This window comes from Hyla sarda, chromosome 11, assembly GCF_029499605.1.
Source record: "Hyla sarda isolate aHylSar1 chromosome 11, aHylSar1.hap1, whole genome shotgun sequence".
Taxonomy (NCBI): Eukaryota; Metazoa; Chordata; class Amphibia; order Anura; family Hylidae; genus Hyla; species Hyla sarda.
The window spans coordinates 30,560,177-30,582,412 of NC_079199.1; the positions used below are offsets into that span (position 1 = coordinate 30,560,177).

General features: G+C 42.6%; 1 protein-coding gene across 8 annotated transcripts in view; it reads right to left on the reverse strand.

Annotated features, from left to right (window-relative positions):
* Positions 1–22,236, reverse strand: part of RGS6 (regulator of G protein signaling 6) — a 536,396-nt gene that overhangs the window by 199,491 nt on the left and 314,669 nt on the right. Inside the window, exon 1 of one of the 8 annotated variants that reach the window (XM_056545779.1) lies at positions 13,418–13,595. The exons of the other annotated variants lie outside the window; for them this stretch is intronic. The gene's annotated coding sequence lies outside the window, so the exon portion shown is untranslated. Of the gene's footprint in view, positions 1–13,417; positions 13,596–22,236 lie in introns of those variants that run through there. 8 annotated transcript variants of the gene reach the window in all.

Consider the following 22,236-nt stretch of genomic DNA (forward strand, 5'->3'; position numbering starts at 1 on the left):
ACCGATAATACTGATCCGTGCTATGTCCTATGCATAGCACTGAAGAGTATTGGCAATCAAATGATTGCCATAGATAGTCCGCTATGGGGACATAAAAAGTGTAAAAAAAAAAACAAAAAGTTGAAAAATGTAAAAATAAAAAGTAACAATCCCCTCCCCCAATAAAATGAAAATTGTCAGTTTTTCCCATTTTACCCGCAAAAAGCGTAACATTTAAAAAAAAAAACATATTTGGTTTTGCCGCGTGCATAAATGTACATAAACTATTAAAATATAATGTTAATCATCCCATACAGTGAACGGCTTAAGCGTAAAAAAAAAAAAAAAAAAGTAAAAAAATGCAGCTTTTTAGTCAAATTTTTCCCCCAAAAAATGTATAAAAAATTATCCAAAAGTTTTATATATGCAAATGTGGTATCGATTAAAAGTACAGATGGCGCAAAAATTGAGCCATCATACCATCCTACATACGGAAAAATGAAAAAGTTATAGGTGGTCAATATAGGGCGATTATAGACTGATTGTTACGCCTAGCGCTCCGGGTCCCCGCTCCTCCCCGGAGCGCGTACGGCGTCTCTCTCTCCGCAGCGCCCCGGTCGGTCCCGCTGACCGGGAGCGCTGCACTGTCATGGCCGTCGGGGATGCGATTCGCACAGCGGGACGCGCCCGCTCGCGAATCGCATCCCAGGTCACTTACCCGTTCCCGTCCCCTGCTGTCATGTGCTGGCGCGCGCGGCTCCGCTCTCTAGGGCGCGCGCGCGCCAGCTCCCTGAGACTTAAAGGGCCAGTGCACCAATGATTGGTGCCTGGCCCAATTAGCTTAATTGGCTTCCACCTGCTCCCAGACTATATCTGATCTCTGCCCCTGCACTCCCCTGCCGGATCTTGTTGCCTTTGAGCCTAGTGAAAGCGTTACTGTGTTTGTCCATACTGTGTACTTGACCTCCTGCTATTACCTTATTGACTACGATCCTTGCTGCCTGCCCCGACCTTCTGCTACGTCCGACCTTGCTTCTGTCTACTCCCTTGTACCGTGCCTATCTTCAGCAGTCAGAGAGGTTGAGCCGTTGCTAGTGGATACGACCTGGTCACTACCGCCGCAGCAAGACCATCCCGCTTTGCGGCGGGCTCTGGTGAACACCAGTAGTGACTTAGAACCGGTCCACTAGCACGGTCCACGCCTATCCCTCTCTGGCACAGAGGATCCACCTCCTGCCAGCCGGCATCGTGACAGTAGATCCGGCCATGGATCCCGCTGAGGTTCCCCTGCCTTATATCTCTGATCTCACCACGGTGGTCGCCCAGCAATCCCGACAGATCGCCCATCTAACCCACCAGCTGTCGGAAGTGTCCACCATTGTGCAGCAACTTCAGTCGCAACTTCTGCCTCTGCTACAGCAGCAACCATCTCCTCCGCCAGCTCCTGCACCCCTTCCGCAGCGAGTGGCCACTCCTAGCCTCCGCTTGTCCTTGCCGGACAAATTTAATGGGGACTCTAAGTTTTGCCGTGGCTTTCTTTCGCAATGTTCCCTGCACTTGGAGATGATGTCGGACCAGTTTCCTACTGAAAGGTCTAAGGTGGCTTTCGTAGTCAGCCTTCTGTCTGGAAAAGCCCTGTCATGGGCCACACCGCTCTGGGACCGCAATGACCCCGTCACTGCCTCTGTACACTCCTTCTTCTCGGAAATTCGAAGTGTCTTTGAGGAACCTGCCCGAGCCTCTTCTGCTGAGACTGCCCTGCTGAACCTGGTCCAGGGTAATTCTTCCGTTGGCGAGTACGCCATACAATTCCGTACTCTTGCTTCTGAACTTTCCTGGAATAATGAGGCCCTCTGCGCGACCTTTAAAAAAGGCCTATCCAGCAACATTAAAGATGTTCTGGCCGCACGAGAAACTCCTGCTAACCTGCATGAACTCATTCATCTAGCCACTCGCATTGACATGCGTTTTTCTGAGAGGCATCAAGAGCTCCGTCAGGAAAAAGACTTAGATCTCTGGACACCTCTCCCACAGTCTCCATTGCAATCTACGCCTAGGCCTCCCGCCGAGGAGGCCATGCAAGTGGATCGGTCTCGCCTGACCCTGGAAGAGAGGAATCGCCGTAGGGAAGAGAATCTTTGTCTGTACTGTGCCAGTACCGAACATTTTTTGGTGGATTGCCCTATCCGTCCTCCACGTCTGGGAAACGCACGCTCGCACCCAGCTCTCGTGGGTGTGGCGTCTCTTGATGCTAAGTCGGCTTCTCCACGTCTCACGGTGCCTGTACGGATTTCTCCTTCAGCCAACTCTTCCCTCTCAGCCGTGGCCTGCCTGGACTCTGGTGCCTCTGGGAATTTTATTCGGGAGTCCTTGGTGAATAAATTCCGCATCCCGGTGACCCGTCTCGTCAAGCCACTCCACATTTCCGCGGTCAACGGAGTCAGGTTGGATTGCACCGTGCGTTACCGCACGGAGCCCCTCCTAATGTGCATCGGACCTCATCACGAAAAAATTGAGTTTTTGGTCCTCTCCAATTGCACTTCCGAAATTCTCCTTGGACTACCCTGGCTTCAACACCATTCCCCAACCCTGGATTGGTCCACAGGGGAGATCAAGAGCTGGGGTACCTCTTGTTTCAAGGACTGCCTTAAACCGGTTCCCAGTACTCCCTGCCGTGACCCTGTGGTTCCCCCTGTATCCGGTCTCCCTAAGGTCTTTATGGACTCTGCCTGCCATAAGAAGTGCCTCTCCCCCCCTCCCAGTCCAGTCAGGCAAGCCTCGGTGCCTCCTCATGGCCCTCGTCCTGGTGTCACACTGCCCCGTGCCAGGCCTCGCCCTCTGCCCTCCCTCCCCATTCCCACTCCTGCTGTACTGCCTGCCGTTGAGGAATCCCTCCATTCTTTCCCGGTGTCCTCATCCCAGGGGAGGCAGTTACCGGACAAAGAGAAGGGGAGACCTAAGGGGGGGGGTACTGTTACGCCTAGCGCTCCGGGTCCCCGCTCCTCCCCGGAGCGCGTACGGCGTCTCTCTCTCCGCAGCGCCCCGGTCGGTCCCGCTGACCGGGAGCGCTGCACTGTCATGGCCGTCGGGGATGCGATTCGCACAGCGGGACGCGCCCGCTCGCGAATCGCATCCCAGGTCACTTACCCGTTCCCGTCCCCTGCTGTCATGTGCTGGCGCGCGCGGCTCCGCTCTCTAGGGCGCGCGCGCGCCAGCTCCCTGAGACTTAAAGGGCCAGTGCACCAATGATTGGTGCCTGGCCCAATTAGCTTAATTGGCTTCCACCTGCTCCCAGACTATATCTGATCTCTGCCCCTGCACTCCCCTGCCGGATCTTGTTGCCTTTGAGCCTAGTGAAAGCGTTACTGTGTTTGTCCATACTGTGTACTTGACCTCCTGCTATTACCTTATTGACTACGATCCTTGCTGCCTGCCCCGACCTTCTGCTACGTCCGACCTTGCTTCTGTCTACTCCCTTGTACCGTGCCTATCTTCAGCAGTCAGAGAGGTTGAGCCGTTGCTAGTGGATACGACCTGGTCACTACCGCCGCAGCAAGACCATCCCGCTTTGCGGCGGGCTCTGGTGAACACCAGTAGTGACTTAGAACCGGTCCACTAGCACGGTCCACGCCTATCCCTCTCTGGCACAGAGGATCCACCTCCTGCCAGCCGGCATCGTGACACTGATTTTGTACAAAAAGTTTTAGATTTTTTTTAAGCGGTACAAAAATATAAAAGTATCTAGCCATGGGTATCGATTTAATTGTATTGACCCATACAATAAAGAACACATGTCATTTTACCGTAAAGTGTACAGTGTGAAAACGAAACCCTCCAAAATTTGCTAAATTGTGGTTTTAATTTAAATTTCCTCGCCGTACATTTTATGGTAAAATGAGAGGTTTCATTACAAAGTACAATTGGTAACGCAAAAAACAAGCCTTTAGATGGGTCTGTAGATGGAAATATAAAAGAGTTATGGATTTTAGAAGGTGAGGAGGAAAAAACTAAAACGCAAAAATAAAATTGGCCTGGTCCTTAAGGTTAAAATGGGCTTGGTCCTTAAGGGGTTAAGCAAACACTGGGGTATCATATTTTGGATAGCCATCCGTCTGAAGGGACAAAAATTCGGTTCGGAGGGAGGTAAAAAGACACCCCTGGCCTACAATCAATACAGTGGCTTATGGGTTCTCTCGATTTTTTTCTTCCTTTGCGTTCATAATATAGCTGACCCTACCTGTCATGGCACCACAAAAAAAAAAAAAAATTATAATTATATATATATATATATATATATATATACATATACACACACACACACACACACACTATAGGATGCTGTATGGCCATAAATATTAAGTGAGGCAGCTGTATAGGAGTCCAAAAATCTTAGAGTTGTTTTGTGAGGTTATTGCTCTAAAGAAATTTTGCCGCACATCTACAAGGGAGTGGAGCAAGTCTTTTATTACTTTTGCTGGTGATGTTATCAGGAGTATGCTCATATTTCATTTCTTGTTATTTCCTGTTGTTTGCAAGCACATAAATATCTTTCGACAAACCCTTACAGGTTTTTTATTAAATGATCGGACACTTCATCATCCTCTCTCAACCTCAAAATAACACAAAGAATAATAACACTTTCTCTGAATAATTACTGCTAACCCAACGCTTCAAAAATGAACTGATCAATAATGATAAAAAAAACACAGGTCATTAGTAATACAGCTCATACATTCTTTTCTATAATCATATTATAGAAAAGAAGATCTCTTTATTTCAAATAATTAGAAACCGTTTTATCAAATCTCTCTATTAATCTAGTCACATTTGTGATAGTGAAATATATTGATTCTGCTCCTTCTATTATAATTATTCTAATCATCCAACTACTTATAAAAGCCCACAGCTCCCTGATCATACTAGTAGAACGTTTCTCTAATTACATCAATACTCTCTGTTTCTCATATGCGCATCAATACCACTTTCATATGCGCATCAAGTCATGGTTGCATTTGCAAGTTCTAGCAATACACCCTTCACCACCATTAATAAAGTCATTCTCTGTCTCAATTCAGATAGAAATGTAACAGCGTTAGGCTAGATTGACACGACCGTTGTTTCCCGTCCCGCTATTCTCCCGTCATTGCTGCTGCTAAATGGACCATACTAACAAACTGATGCAAACAGATGCAAACTGATGGTCAGTTTGCATCTGTTTGCTCAGAAGTAATAATGGATCAAAAACATATTGGAAAAAACAGGTGCAAATGGTGACATTAAAGGCTCATCCGTTTTCAATCCATTCAATGTAAAATTTATAATATCCATTTCTATTCCGTTATTTTTGACGGGAGAAAAAAATGCTGCATGCAACATATTTTCTCCTTCAAAAAATTACGGAAAGGAAAGCAAATGGGGGCAAACTGGTGATAAAGGATTGTAAAAAAAAATCCCATTGACATTAATGGGATTCATTTACAACCGTTTTCAACCCATCTGAAAAATTATCAACAGGATTCATAACGGGCATTTATTAATGGGGGCAGACGGTAATGTGAGCGAGCCCTTGTTTGGCATAATTTGTAACATCATCAGTTATAGTGTTACATTCAATATCTTGAAACAGAATATTGTTGGCAGAAAACGACCACGGGATTTATCTAGTCTGCCCTTATATTATTTCCTTTAATGTTCATCTTATTTCAGCATGTTTATCCCAGGCAAGTTTACAATTACTGTTGATTTACCAACCACATCTACTGGAAGTTTGTTTCAAGTATCTACTATTCTTTCAGTGAAATAATATTTTCTCACATTGCTTCTGATCGTTATCAAGTAACCTCAGATTGTCTCAGAAAATTGTGTTCAGTGTTCTGTGTTCAATTTCTCATTAAAAACACTTCCCTCTTGAACCTTTAACATATTTAAAATATTTTATTTTCTTAATTAAAATTTTAAAATCTACATGCTGTCAGATCAAGGTTTCTTTCCAAGGATGTCAGGTGGTGGGAGGGAGACAACAGATATCATTGGCACAACATGCACTGCCAAGTACATACACTATATGACTGTGTCTACAGGAAACCATAGTGACCGGGCAGGACTACAGGAGAGCTGTGGCCTAGATACAGTAAGTAAGCCTGTGAGAGCTAAACAAGGCACACAAATATGGGAACAGGTCTCTTGCAAGTGGAACTTAGAGACCGTGTCTATGATAAACTATAGTAAAGTAGTGTTGAGCGCGAATATTCCAAATGCGAGTTTTTACCGCGAATATCGGCACTTTGCGATTTCCCGAATATTTAGAATATAGTGATATATATACGTAATGACGAATATTTGTTTTTTTTTCTTCACAGTACACATCAAAAAAAAGTTATCATCCCTCCCTGATTCCAGCTTGTGCCCCAAAGAAGGCTCCAATGTTATTTACTGTGTGAGCCGTTGTGGAGCGTGAATATTTCCTATATACGAATATGTAAATATTCACCAATATAGGCACTTCCAGAGGACACTGATCCCTCCTTTCTTTTAGGTGAAAGATATAATCGCGCATGTGCACTATGCAAATTTCATTACAAATTTTTGCATGGAAAAAAAGGGAATGAACATAGCGAATATGCGAATTTCGCGAATATAGGATGAATATTTGTCCATATATTTGCGAAATATCGCAGATTCGAATATGGCCCCTGCCGCTCATCACTAATAGTGACCTAGACTTTGGTTACACGGGCCTGGTAGGGGTCTAGATCATGGAGGGCTGGGTTTTGGGTGAGACATACTGGAAGTTTAGATCTGTTGTTAGGGTAAAAGGCTTTTTGAACACTTTTTATTTTATTTTTTCAGGGATGTGACCAAAAATCTGCAATTTTGGTATGTGGAATTTTTTTTTTGCATTCAGTAACATCATAATTTAATAGTTTGAACAATTATGCGCGCGGCGATACCAAATATGTTTTTTTTCCAGTTTTTCATTCAAAATAATGGGAAAAGTGGGGGGAGGATTTTTTATTGGGGGGGAGGATTTTTTTTAAAAATATTTTTAAAAACTTTTAAACTTTTTTTTCTCTTTACTATTCATTTTTGCCCCCCCCCCCACCCCCTCCAGGAGGCCTATCATATGCCATTATTAGAAGCCAGCTCTGATGGCCGTCAGATGTCAGCTGCTGATGCCAGGTTTATGACGCAGACCCGGTTCGTGACCCAAGATGTACATGTATGTTATGGGTTGGAAAGGGGTTAATCCTGGGTTGGGAAGAGGGTTAACTTTAAGTACCGCATGAATTTTAGATGCCTATATAATGCTGCATTTTACATGTGTTGTTGCTGGGGCCGGAGTGACATCATCACCCAGCATCAGAGAGAGTGCGCAAGAGAGAGCTTTGCAGGGATGCCTGTGCAGCTCCTTACGGAGTGTTAAATGCCGGCGGCCGACGTATAACACAAAATATTAGCGTAAAACACGCAGGTTGGGTTTCTGAATAATTTTTTCGTTTATAAAGAAATTTGTGTTATACGCCAATAAATACGGTATATTGTAACAGACTATTACCACGTGCTGAAAGATACTATGACAGCTTATCCTACCATCCACAAAATCTAGACTGTGTTAGGCTACATTGTACTCAAACTGTGGCCCTCTAGATGTTGCAAAACTTCAAATCCCTGCATGCCCGGACAGCTGTTGGCAGCAGGGAGTGCTGGGAGTTGCAGTTCTGGAACATCTGGGAGGCCACAGTTTGAGTCCACTGGTCTAAATAATCATCCATAAGCTGAACACAAATACCTCTTCTTTCCTAGACTTCTGATTCATTTGGAATGATAAATAAAAACTGTCAAGTGCTTAGACAGTAAAATTGTAGGCTAGACAGTCTAAGAATACACCAAAATTGTAACAGTGGCTTAGGTTGTTGGAAAATTTGGTGGATCCTTAGACTGTCTAGTCTCAGTTTAGATAACTGTTAAGTTGGCTTACTTTTAAAGCAAAAATGGCTGCCATAATTTGGAGCACTTGCATCATATTTAAAGAGGATATATCATGGGGCAGTAAGTTTTGTGTTTGTTACATAATTGCATTGTATGGGCCAAACTAAAAAATAAATAAATATAATTTATTTAAAAAAAAATTATAATAATCACCTTTCTTTACCACATGTACTACAGTCATGTGCCAACTATTTCTAAATCGGCATGGGGCAATTCCAGCACACATTCCTGGCTTTTCCTGCAGGGTTTCATGCTCCCCCACAAGGCTTTGAGGTATAGTACTCAAGTTCTGTGGCATTGCACAATACTGTGATTCAGTGAGATTTCGCACTAAAAAAAAAAAAAAAAAAAAAAAAAAAAAATATATATATATATATATATATATATATATAAAAAAAAAAATATATATATATATACACACAGCAACAGGAGAATACAGCAGCACACTGCTAGAACAAAGATATAGATAAAACAGGAGTATATAGATACAACATGAAAAGCTATACAGCTATGGTGCAAGAAATTGAAATATAAAATTATGAAGTTATGAAATAGTGCGGTACTTAGCTTGCAATTTGGCGGCCAAATAGCTTGGACGGTTCCACCACGGTAAGGTGACTTCATTGGAATGGACCCTATACTATGAATATGCCTCTGTGTGAACAGTTCAGCAGGCATTGCAGGATCTGAAACATCCAAGACACCTTATATACACCTTATAGAGGTGGGTGGGGTGCTATTTGGCCACCAAATTGCAAGCTAAGTACCTCACTATTTCATAACTTCATAATTTTATATTTCCATTTCTTTATGTTTTATCTATATCTTTGTGCTAGCAGTGTGCTGCTGTATTCTCCTGTTGCTGTATATTTAGCCCAGCAGCTTGCACCTGTAAGCCAGGTCCATATAATAATTTGGAATCAATAGTGCTGGCCAACTTATCCTTTGGTTGAATTATATATATATATATGTATTAGGGATGCAACGAAAGGGACATTTTAGTCCAAAACCGAAAATTTGGCTGTGCTTGGCCAAAAACCATAACCAAAACTGAAAATGCATTGCCCCGCCCATTTTTTCAATATAGTTAATGTAAAAAATGTTATCATCATTTTTTAGTTAATGATGCACCGTTCTTGAAGGTGACACCGGAACACATACGGACGGGGTGGTTATAGAAGGTACTGAAGGTACTGGCCGGGCTTGGAGCCACAGCACTGCCAATTACATTGACTCCAGGACACACTATAGGGGTACACACCTATCTAATTGGTTGCTATGGGCAACTACTCCATTTTTCCTCAGCACATTACGATAAATCTCCCCCTTATATCTTAAAAAAATTAAAATAAAAAAATTAAATCAGTATGCTTAAAATGTTTTCTTCTGACCCCTATAACTTTCTTATTTTTCCCATATATGGGGTTGTATAGGGGCTAATTTTTGCGCTTTACCATTTTTATTTTGATGGGGACTTTTTGGATTACTTTTTTTTTTCTGCTACATTAAGTGAGCAAAAATCCGCAATTCTGGCCGTTGGTATTTTTTTTTACATTTACACCATTGACTGAGTGGTTTAAATAACATTATATTTTAATAGTTTGGAGATTTATGCACGTGGCATTACCAAATATGTTTATTTTTCTTAACTTTATTTATTTTGAAAAAGGATGGGGAAGGGATGGTGATTTAAACTTTTATTTAGAGGAAGGGGCTTTTTTTAAATATATTTATTGCCTTTATTTTTTTACAAATTTATTTTCACAAGATTTTTTGTCCCCATAGGACAGTGTTTTCCACAGTGTGCCTCTAGTTGTTGCAAAACTACAACTCCCAACATGCCCCATGGCTGTAGGGCATGGTGGGAGTTGTAGTTTTGTTCACTTATTACAAAAAAAGCAATGTGCAGAATATGGAACATAATATTCACCCGATGCAAAATATTGCAGATCACGTGTTCAAAGTGACGTCTTCAGAACATATTCATCCCCTTCTGGGTCCGTCCGTTCCTGGCCGCTGAGAACTGCCTTCTGGTGGGCTGGAAGGTTGAGAAAGGGAGGCAACTCCTGAAATGTCCCGACTATCTGCTTGCATGCAAGCGAGCGCTTCAATTCAGCCCACTGGAAGGCAGTACTCAGCGGCCAGGAACAGATGGTCCCAGAAGGGGATGAATCTGAAGACGTCGCTATGAACACATGATCTGCAATATTTTGTACTGGGTGAATAATATGTTTCACATCCTGCACATTGCACTTTTTGTAATAGGTGAACAAGCTTTTGGATAAAATGGACATTTAAATGCAATCCCTACTGAAGTGTCTTTTTCTAAATGTGAATTGGTCTATGGAGATAGAGCATACGGAGCCTCTGGCTAGACACTAGGGAGTCACTCTCTGGTGCTTCACACCTTCGGCCCGTTCATTTTTTATTGTATGTAGTTGTTGTTATGTAACAGCTGGAGGCACACAGATGTAAGTTTTTTACTTCTGGACACTGATCAATGCTGCGCTATAGGAGCCTATAGCACAGCACTGATCAGTGTTACTGGTGCTCCATTACTACAGGCTGCTAAGGCCTGCATTATTGGAGTGCCGATCACACAGGACGGACGAAGGTAGGGAACCTGCGCCTGTCCTCTCAGCTGATCGGGACCCCGTGGCTGAGCTCGCTTCATACGACTGCTGCACGGCTTCGCCGTATACACATGGCGGTCAGCCGGGTAAGGTTTAAGTTACCTCCTCCCAGCGCTCGGCACTGCAGGGAGGAGTGAAGTGGACCCCTAACAGAGGGGAAAACCACACCACAGGAGCCCTGGGGAAGAGCCTGGACCACGCCGTAAGAGACGCAGGGGGAGGGAAACCTTGACCGTGCTGCATGTGAGCTGGGAAGAGGGGGGGGCTGGACCACGGCGCCGCACAAGATCGGGGGGTTGTTCTGCACCTCACCGGAGAGGGTATAAGTTGAAAGCCACGCCCCTATTTTAGGCAATGACCACCAAAATTATCGGCAGGAAATCCCCTTAGCCGAAAAGGCCGAAAGGGGCCTTTTCAGCCGATAATTTTCGGCAGCTGAAATTTCGGTGCATCCCTAATATATATATATATATATATATATATATATATATATATATCTACTTAACAGTGTAGATATACAGAAAGTAGATCAGACTGTCCCTAAAAGACCTTACATTTTAAGAATATGAAAGATATTTGTAGGCAAACATGCTTGGAACATAAATTTCCAACCTAAGTCTAAGCTGTATCAATAGTCTTTCAGACCGATTCCTGACAAGACAAAAACGGTAAAATGATCATTTGACCAGTGGCTATTAATCATTTAAAAATCTCTTCATGCATCATAGGAATTAATTTCCCTAACTCAGTTTTCGGAGCCTATCTGCTCACCCTGCGCAAGATCCACGGAGACATGGATTATAAGTAATTAGTTTCCCATTTCATGCGGCATGTTGCTGATCTGATTACTGAAAGCACCTCAATCTTACCAAATTAAGGTCCAAATGAAGTAATTTTTAAGAAGGCAAAATGTTGCATTTAGCAAACCTTTCACGTGCTACTAAAACTAAACTTGTGCAAGGGGAGACAAAGTTAAAGATATGGCAAAAATATATAAATCTATTACCTAAAGCTATTTGTACTTGTGATACTTCAGTTAGCAAAAGTGATGTCATCCTTTTTTTTTTGGGGGGGGGGGGGGGGTCAGGCGGTTGTCACCACTGCTCCTCCCGCTCGTCCCCCTTTGGGGATAATGCATTACACATCCCATCAGCTCAGGGGGCTTGGCATGCTGTCTAAGAATTTAAGCCACATATACGTCACCAGAGTATATGTGTGAACAAGTGTGTCTGCCCTGTGAATGATGCAAGAGCATGTTGTCTCCCAGGCTGCATATGGGGTTCACTAGCTAACATGAAGAGGCAGATGGAGGACTGTGCTGCCAGCTCAAAGCTGTGTAAACACACTATATTTACACTGCTCGGATCGAATATGGGAACAATGGGGTAAGAGGAGAATAGTCACAGGGGAGGAAAGGATTTTACTGGGCTGGGAGGGACAGAAAGTAAGCATATATTCCGGGAGTTGTTGTATTGAATATTGTGCACCATGCTGCTTAAGTGGATGCATTTTTTTTTAAATGAAAAAAAGTTTCCACAGTACCAGGGAATAATATTTTAAGGAAAAAACCATCTTGGGGGGAGACTTGAAAACAGGATAAACAATTGGAGGTATTTATTTTTGCATGGTGACAGAGAACCCCTTTAAGGTATAGCTGAGTCCAGGAAAACACTTCACCTGCTGCAGCCTCTGCAGGTGAATTAAAGCATTACAACTATAGCCAAATAATGAATGGTCTGCATTCATGTAATGCAGAGAAAACCCACACCCCACAATCTATGACATCTATATGCCCTAAAAGGGCAGGTGGGCAAGGTATGACATAATTACATGTTATACCCAGGACTTTCAATGAGTTGACTTGATCACTGTATCCAACTACAATGAAAAATAAATCCTTATATTTCATTTGATATTGCCCTTGCTACCTTTTAAAATACCAAAATTCTAAGTGACTACAAGATAGAAACTATGAATTCAGCTGATGGCATGGGCTACTAGCTTGAGTGACATTATAATCAAAAAGTCTAGGCATCCGTTGCATGCTATGGTTGGCCAGGCACCTTCTGCTTAAGGGTAGGGACACACATGCCATATTTTGCTGCAAATTTTGCTACCCATTGACTTTCATGGGTAGGAAAATATGCAGCAGTAAATATACAGGAAAATATGGCACGTGTGACCCCCCCCCCCCCCCCCCCCAAAGTGAACCTGACAATCTTTTCATGCTGTCCAAACCACGGGCAGGATAAAGCACAGACAGGCTCTGTTGGGAAAACAACCTATGGTATTACTTTGAAATGCTTTGGCATTTCAGAGAAATCATAGGTTTAAAACCCAATGGGGGTCACTAACCATTAATGGAGATCCGTGAAGCTGCTCTCCGGCCTGCTGGGCTTACCTGCCAGGAATCACAATATACACACACATAGGAAGACCTGTCAATTAAGAAAGGCACAGAGCAACTTCCAGGGATTACTCCGATGGCTAGTTATCCCTTTCCCGGCGGGCTTTGAACCCTTGATTTCTCTGAAATGCTGAAGTGTTTCAGATTGATACCTAGCTTGCATTCTTAAAAGAGCCTGACTGTGGTTTGGGCAGCATGAAATCATTGACAGATTCCCCTATTCAGAAACCTAAGAGACAGGAGTGATATGAGTCATTATGATTATAGGTGCAAAATCACGAGAAACATTGTTTTTCACAGTCGTTTTCTTGTTGGATTAGTAAAGTGAGAAGCAGAGAAACTCATCTGGTTCTGCATTTCTACTTCTAATGCCACTACTGTAATGTGTCTTCACAAAAGCCCTACTTACTGTCTCAAAGGAAGGCTGGGATTTCTCTCAGTCTAAACCTCTCATCTGCACTGCAAATTAGCTGATAATGGAATCCTATTGCACATAGGCCAAGTGTAAACAAAGCAGACAGTTAACACTGTATCAAGTGAATGTCCCTGGTTACGGATTATGTGCGTATGCCTTACAGGTTGGTGATTTGGAATTTGGAAGAGGTGAAGGAAAGAGATAGGAGAGACTGAATCACATAACCTGACACTGAGTCACTGATTGCGCAAACCGGCAGAAAGCCTTTCCACTTTGCAGACACTGCCAGACGCAGATGTTTCCATAGTAACGATGGAGACTTTTTTTTCTTTATTATAAATGCACACTTAACAGAAACAGGCAGACCATTCTAAGTACTGAATATATCAGTTGTTTGTAATGTGAAAAAAAATCAAGAAACAACTGACCTGGAGAGAAAAAATACGCAAATTTAAAAAAGTAAGAGATATTATATATCTATGTTGAGTATTTAGTTGCATGCACATATCTCTTCATTCTATCTATACAAGGATGCAAAAGCAAATACCATGCATGAGCTCATAGGGCAGGTGGAAGACATAAGGTATGCATCCAATACATATAAGCACAAGACTTTAAAATGCCAACCTTGGGAAGGTACCTGGCACTTAAGTAGCCCCTCTGTTGGTGTTATAACAAACACCAGTTAGATGGATGACACCATATCATGGCAGCCATCTAATGATGAGTTATGATAAAGATTACATTAAATGGGTTGGACCACAAACAACATTCATTACTTATCCACAGAATAGGTGATAAACATGGTCAGTCCACTGGGACTTCCACTGATCATGAGGATGGGGTCCTTAGTTCCCAGGGTAAATAAAGGTGATCAATCTCCATTGGTATATTCATATATTCATTTATAGAGATGAATGATGTGGTGTTCACATGCTTAGCCACCGCTTCAGTCAAACTGAGTACCCAGGACCCCAGCTCCCCCAGCAATCATACATTTTTCACATTTCCTGATGTCTGTGGTCCATGTTTAAATTGTACATGCAACGCTGATCTCTTGCCAACAGCAGGGGTTTACTAATGACTAGTGTGTGGAACACCGGTCTTAATAAATCCCTCAACTCCCTTTATTTGTATTGCCAGGTGAGGGTTACTTTGTAAGTGCAGGATATATGGTAACAGCTCCATCCTTTCTTAATTAAAAACTCAATATATCCTGAGATGTATTATGTAAATTGATCAGCTTTTCACAAGAACATGATTTGTGATACTCCGTTTCCAAATATTAAGGTTGTTTTTGCATGTATATGGATACTTCATTATTGTTCTGTAAATAAATAATTCTCAGCAGGACCTGTCCACTCAGCAAATCACTGACTGCAGCAAGTGATTGGCTAAACTGGCATGGTCCTGCTGAGACATCTTCTCTCGGGCACTGGAACAAGTGGAGACCAACGCTTGTCCGGGAGCTGCGGGGGAACCCTGGTAGCTAAGTATCATTTATTTTTCCTTTTTACCAGCCCCCAGCAATATGTAAAAATGCACTATAGCTACTTTGGATGTATTATGACATACAGCTTCCAAAATGTCCTACTTGTTTATGACTGATCCATACTGCTGTTTGACAATTACATCAATAAAATGAATTGGAAATTGGCACGGCCATGCAATTATTATGCAACTGTCCACTGAAGATGTTCATACAGCTATGTAAACCAGAGCGCCAAATCCAGCAAATATGTAACCTATACTTACATTTTTGTTAAAATGGGAGGATATTATATAGAAATATAATAAGTGTAGAGAAGAGAGAAAAGTAAGCTCAAACACATTTAAACAAACAAGTGGAATCCGAAGGTGGTTAAGTGGAAAGCTGGAATGCCAAATAAAGTAAGATTGGTAACTGTAAACCCAAACAAAAGAAGAATACAAAAGACATCTCCTTCTGCAGTAAATTATACCGCAAATGGAAGAATATTCTCAGAAATCTAGGAATGCTGAAGATATATCAGAGAGAACTCAAGTTTTAAGAAAAAAAAACTCCATTATGAAACCCACTGAGAAAAATATACCTCCCGTGTCTAATACCTGCTGCTTTGCATTTGATGGTGTACAATAGTTTATACCTAACAAACCCTTGAAACTGGTCTATCTTTTTGTCATCTTCAAAGGGCCTGTTGGATATCGTCGCTATGTTGTGCCCTAAATTGCTACTTCAGTTTAATTTCAAAGCCTCTCAACAAGATGTGGGCCAGTTGGGAGTTGTTCAAGATAATGGATGTCAAATAAAAAAAAGGCATTTATAGCTGTTCTTTTTTTAAGTGGAATGATGTACAAACTTAGCATAGCCTTTCAATAATAGGAGGCTTCTGTTCTGCACAGTGTTTGGCATGTATATTCCACTGTGCTTAAAGTAAACGTCCCCCAAATGTATTCATAACGTAGCCTATTACCAATTTACTTACTTGTATTGACTAATCTGCATTCCAGTAAGTATTGATCACTTCTGCAAATTTAACTAATAAAATGCAACCCATATTATGTATTTCTAGCCCAACTGTACAGAGGCAGGTGTTCATAACTGATGTAAAATCATGTGATCAATCCAAATGTTCATCACATTATGCCCTTCTCAGTCTAATTGTTTTCAACACATGGCAAAAAAAAGGTAAACTATTTCATTAAATGAAAGGTGTTCTTATCAGCTTTTAGACAACCAGATTCAGATGCTATCTTAAAGCAGTTGTCTGCCGAAAGAAACAACCTGTGTATGGTGTCAAAAAGTATAACAAAGCAATTTACTTATATAATGTTATTAGCCATAGTGCTGAGCTCTTCCATTATCAGCTGAGCTGGCTGGCTTGTAGCTGTGACATCACGTCACACTCACTGAAAGCTGAGCTCCTGTCTCTGCTCCCCCATCCTCTCCTGTTTGCCAGTAATGTGAAAGGGGAGCTCATATTGCTTCTCATTATATTTTAAAGGAGTAGTCCAGTGCTGAAAAACTCCTAACGATAGGGGATTAGTTTCAGATTGAGGGGGCGTGTCGGCCAACGCTTTGTGCAGTGGTTGATACCCGCTATCTGGCCAGTGAGTCGGGGCCTCGTCCAGGAGATCGCGGGGGCACCAGCGGTCGGACCCCCAGCGATCTACTGGACGAGGCCCCGACTCACTGGCCAGATAGCGGGTATCAACCACTGCACGAAGCGTTGGCCGACACGCCCCCTCAATACATCGCTATGGCAGAGCTGGAGATTGAAAAAGGTAGCGCTCCGGCTCTGCCATAGAGTTGTATTGAGGGGGCGTGTCAGCTGCTGTCGGGGCCCCGTAGAGGAGATCGTGGGGGGCCCCAGCGGTATACATCCCAGACAGGTAAGATGACAAATACCTCAGCTCCAGCCTGCCAAGCTGAGGTATTTGTCATCTTACCTACCTGGGATGTATACCATCGTGCCCCATCTACAGATATTATATACCCATCATTGTGAATGAATGAATGAAAAAGAAAATCATGCAAATAAAGCAAGAAATCTGCAAGAAACCTGAATATTGTGGTCATGAGTAATTCTATGTGAATACATACTTATCTATTGTTATGTGCTTGCCGCATGCAGTCCAGGTATAATTTACTAATGAAGGGAGGAGGTCCGCTCACTTGATCCCCAGCATGATTAGACTCCAACTTCCCATAGATAAAACTGCAGATATGCCAGTGGTAAAGATTAATTCTTTATTTGGATCCCATTAAAAACCGCAGGACATGCGGAACAGCCATTAAAACAGCGACAAGAAAAATAGCGTGGACGCGTTTCGGGTATAACCCTTCGTCTATGCACACAAGATCTAAGGTATAGTCATATATATATATTTATATATATATATATATATATATATATATATTATATAAAAAATATATACATAAACAGAAAAAAAAAAGGAAAAAAAGGGAAAAAGGTGCTAGATATTGAACAGGTGGGGTAAAGGTTTTAAATGCAAACCAGGAAGATACAAAGGCCTTAAAACATAACCTGAAAATACATATAGAATACCCACAAGTTAGTAGTGAATAATGAGATCAGTCCTAAGATTAAGACCATGCGGTTGTGTGCAAATTATAGATCCAAAAGACCTCTCTATTACGTAAAAGTTGCATACGATCACCTCCTCGTACTGGTCTACGTACTAATTCTATACCAAAAAAGGTTAAAGATGATGTATCTCCACAGTGAACATCACAGAAGTGCCACGAGGCACCTGATATGTCCACATGGTGCGGATTATTAATCACACCTATGTGATCTTAAATGTGTTTCTTTAACGGATGTATAGTGCTGCCTATGTAGGACTGAAAAATTTCACAACAAATACTGTAGACCACATACGTAGACTGACAATTAATAAATGAGCGGATGGGAAAACTTCTTTTAGTGCTTTGATCCACGACAAATTGAGTTTGACCAGCATGTTTACAAACCACACATCTAAAGGAACCACATTTGTGTGGAAGCCAAGAAGTGCTTGTCATATTGTCCGAGACAAAAGCACTAGGAGACAGAATATTACCTAAAGTAGGAGCGCGACGAGATGAAAACCTACAACCGCTGCATGTGAATTTGGCTAAAATAGGATCTTGCAACAATATGGGTAAATACTTTTTTACAATCTTAACTATTTTCTCATATTCAGCATTAAACGCGGTGACGAACGTAATTTTATTATCTTCAGAATGTTTGTTTAACAAAAAGAGAGGGCTGCCCGGGCAGGTACAGTGGTAATAATGGGAGATTTTAACTATCCAGATATAGATTGGGGTCGGGGGCTGGCTAAAACTACAAAGGGGAGAAAATTCCTAAATTTATTGCAGGATAATTTTATGGGCCAGTTTGTGGAGGACCCAACAAGAAGTGATGCCTTGTTGGATCTGATCATTTCCAACAACGCAGAGCTGGTTGGTAATGTAACTGTGCGGGAAAACCTTGGTAATAGCGACCACAATATAGTTACTTTTGATTTAAAATGTAGAAAACAAAGACAGACGGGGAAAGCAAAAACATATAACTTTAAAAAGACAAATTTCCCTGGGCTGAGATCTGCACTACAGGACATAGCCTGGGGGGAGGTGTTCTCAAATACTGATACAGAAGGTAAATGGGAAATTTTTTAATCAACTCTATACTCTATTTTAAATCAACTCTATACATTTTTAAATCAATAACTATACAGCTAAATATATACCAAAGGGGAACAAATATAAACGATTAAAACTAAATCCTACATGGCTGACAAATGATGTTAAAAGAGCAATAAACAACAAAAAAAGGCTTTTAAAAAATACAAATCTGATGGGTCAGATATAACATTTAAACAGTACAAAGAACTTAATAAAATATGTAAAAATGTAATAAAAACGGCAAAAATTCAAAATAAGAGACAAGTGGCCAAAGAAAGCATAACTAATCCTAAATATTTTTTTAGATATATAAATACAAAAAAACCAAGGACAGAGCATGTAGGACCCCTTAATAATGATCCCGGGGAGGTTGTCACGGGCGATCAAGAGAAGGCGGAGCTACTGAATGAGTTCTTTAGTTCTGTATATACTATGGAAGAAGGAGCTGACATTGGACAGGTCAGTGCTGGTAACACATCATGTAATGTACTGAACTGGCTTAATGTAGAAATGGTACAAGGTAAGTTAAGTAAAGTAAATGTAAGCAAATCTCCAGGGCCGGATGGACTACACCCAAGAGTTCTTAGAGAGGTAAGTTCAGTAATATCTGTACCCTTGTTCATGATATTTAGAGATTCTCTGGTGTCTGGTATTGTGCCAAGGGACTGGCGCAAGGCGAATGTGGTACCAATCTTCAAGAAGGGCTCTAGGTCTTCGCCAGGCAATTATAGACCGGTAAGTTTAACATGCATTGTGGGTAAATTGTTTGAAGGACTTATAAGGGATTACATACAGGAATACATAGGGGATAATAGTATTATAAGTGATAACCAGCATGGGTTTACTAAGGATAGAAGTTGTCAAACCAATCTAATTTGCTTTTATGAAGAGGTGAGTAGAAGCCTTGACAGAGGAATGGCTGTGGATATAGTGTTTCTGGATTTTGCTAAAGCGTTTGATACTGTCCCTCATAGTCATCTGACAGGTAAGTTAAGGTCTTTGGGCTTGGAAACTTTAGTTTGTAACTGGATTGAACACTGGCTCATGGATCGTACCCAGAGAGTGGTGGTCAATGATTCGCACTCTGATTGGTCCACGGTTATTAGTGGTGTACCCCAAGGTTCTGTACTGGGCCCCAGGGCCGGTTTTGCCTATAGACAAAGTAGGCAGCCACCTACAGCGGCCTCTCTCTTAGGGGGCGCAGCTCTGACCTCCGCAAAAAAAACTTCACCAGAGATCAGAGAGCGCTTGTGCTTCTTATCTTGGAGGAGTGCGGCATGAAGCGCTGCACTCCTCCAAGCATGCAAATCAACATCAAAGGGGCACCATCATACTATAAAACATTCAGCCTGAGGCTGTCAGTGCAGGAGCCCGGGCCGCACTGACTCTCTGGGAGGTGAGTGATGCTCCTCCCCTTCCCCCCTCCCCTTCCTCCCAGGCTCTTCTACCAGGCTGCAACGCTATTGGAGCAGGAGCACATGCTTTGCTTCCTGCTCCACCGCGGCGCGCACTCCTACACCTGCCCGCGCTGGGGCCACCATCTATAAGGTAAATTTCTTGGGGGTAAGAGGGAAGGGGACAAAGTGCTGTTTAGGAGTCAGTGGGCAGTAAATGGGCAATTTCTCAATGTTTCCTCAGCAGGGTTCCTCCAGCTGTGCCAAAACTACAACTACCAGCATGCCTCTGCCTGTCCAGGCACGCTTGGAGTTGTAGTTTTGCAACAGCTGGCATTTTGAAACGTGGCCGGCATTTTGAAACGTGCCGAGGAAGAGCGGAGCACCACGCCACTTACCCTACCCATGGGCCCATCGGTGGTTACACCACCTCACCCGTGTCATGTAGGACACCAGGTATCTCAATGAAACTGCACTGAACCTGGTGTCACCACCTCCTCACTATGTATAGCAAAACTAGAACTCCAAGCATGCCCAGACAGCCAAAGGCTTTCTGGGCATGCTGGGAGTTGTAGTTTTTTTTCTAAATCGGGAGGCACCCTGGTTGGGGAACACTGCCTCAGAAGTTACAGAAGGAGTAAAGATGGAGGTGAGGAGGTATGCCCTGGTGCATAAAGTATCATGTACTTATAACTCCTTATCGCCATCTTTACTACTTATCCTGTAACTTCTGAGGCAATTTTTCCCAACCTGGGTGCCAGATGTAGCAAAAGTACTACTCCCAGCATGCCCAGAGGCCCAATAGATGTCTGGATATGCTGAGAGTTGTAGTTTTACACATACTACCTCCCAGTAGTAATGAGATTACATTAGGAGGTTTGTTACAGTGTGTCACCCCAGTAGTAAGGAGATTACATGAGGAGGAGGTTTGTTACAGTGTGTCACCCCAGTAGTAAGGAGATTACATGAGGAGGAGGTTTGTTACAGTTTGTCACCCCAGTAGTAAGGAGATTACATGAGGAGGAGGATGGTTACAGTGTGTCACCCCAGTAGTTAGGAGATTACATGAGGAGGAGGTTTGTTACAGTGTGTCACCCCAGTAGTAAGATTACATGAGGAGGAGGTGTGTTACAGTGTTTTTACCCCAGTAATAAGGAGATTACATGAGGAGGAGGTTTGTTACAGTATGTCACCCCAGTAGTAAGGAGATTACATGAGGAGGGGGATTGTTACAGTATGTCACCGCAGTAGTAAGGAGATTACATGAGGAGGAGGTTTGTTACAGTGTGTCAACCCAGTAGTAAGGAGATTACATGAGGAGGTTTGTTACAGTGTGTCACCCCAGTAGTAAGGAGATTACATGAGGAGGTTTGTTACAGTGTGTCACCGCAGTTGTAAGATGGGGTGTGTCAAAGGGCAGAGCCAGTGGGCGGGGTCAAGCGAGCGGCAAAATTAACTTTCGCCTAGGGCGGCAAAAATCCTTGCACCAGCCCTGCTGGGCCCGCTGTTGTTTAATTTATGTATCAATGATATAGAGGATGGTATTAACAGCTCTGTTTCTATCTTTGCAGATGACACCAAGCTTTGTAGCACAGTACAGTCTATTGAGGATGTGCATAAGTTACAAGATGACTTGGATAGACTAAGTGTCTGGGCATCCACTTGGAAAATTAGGTTTAATGTGGATAAATGTAAAGTTATGCATCTGGGTACAAATAACATGCATGCGTCATATGTCTTAGGGGGGATAAAACTGGCAGAGTCACTGGTAGAGAAGGATCTGGGTGTACTTGTAGATCACAGACTTCAGAATAGCATGCAATGTCAGGCTGCTGCTTCCAAAGCCAGCAGGATATTGTCATGTAGCAAAAGAGGCATGGACTCAAGGGACAGGGACATAATACTCCCCCTTCATAAAGCATTGGTACGGCCTCACCTGGAATATGCTGTTCAGTTTTGGTCACCTGTCCATAAAAGGGACACTGCGGAGTTTGAAAGGGTGCAGAGACGTGCGACTAAACTAATATGGGGCATGGAACATTTTAGCTACGAGGAACGATTAAAGGAGTTACAATTGTTTAGTCTTGAGAAGAGACGTTTAAGGGGGGATATGATAAACGTATATAAGTATATAAATGGCCCATACAAAAAATATGAAGAAAAACTGTTCCAGGTTAAACCCCCCCCCCAAAGGACGAGGGGGCACTCCCTCCGTCTGGAGAAGAAAAGGTTTAGTCTAAAGGGGCGAC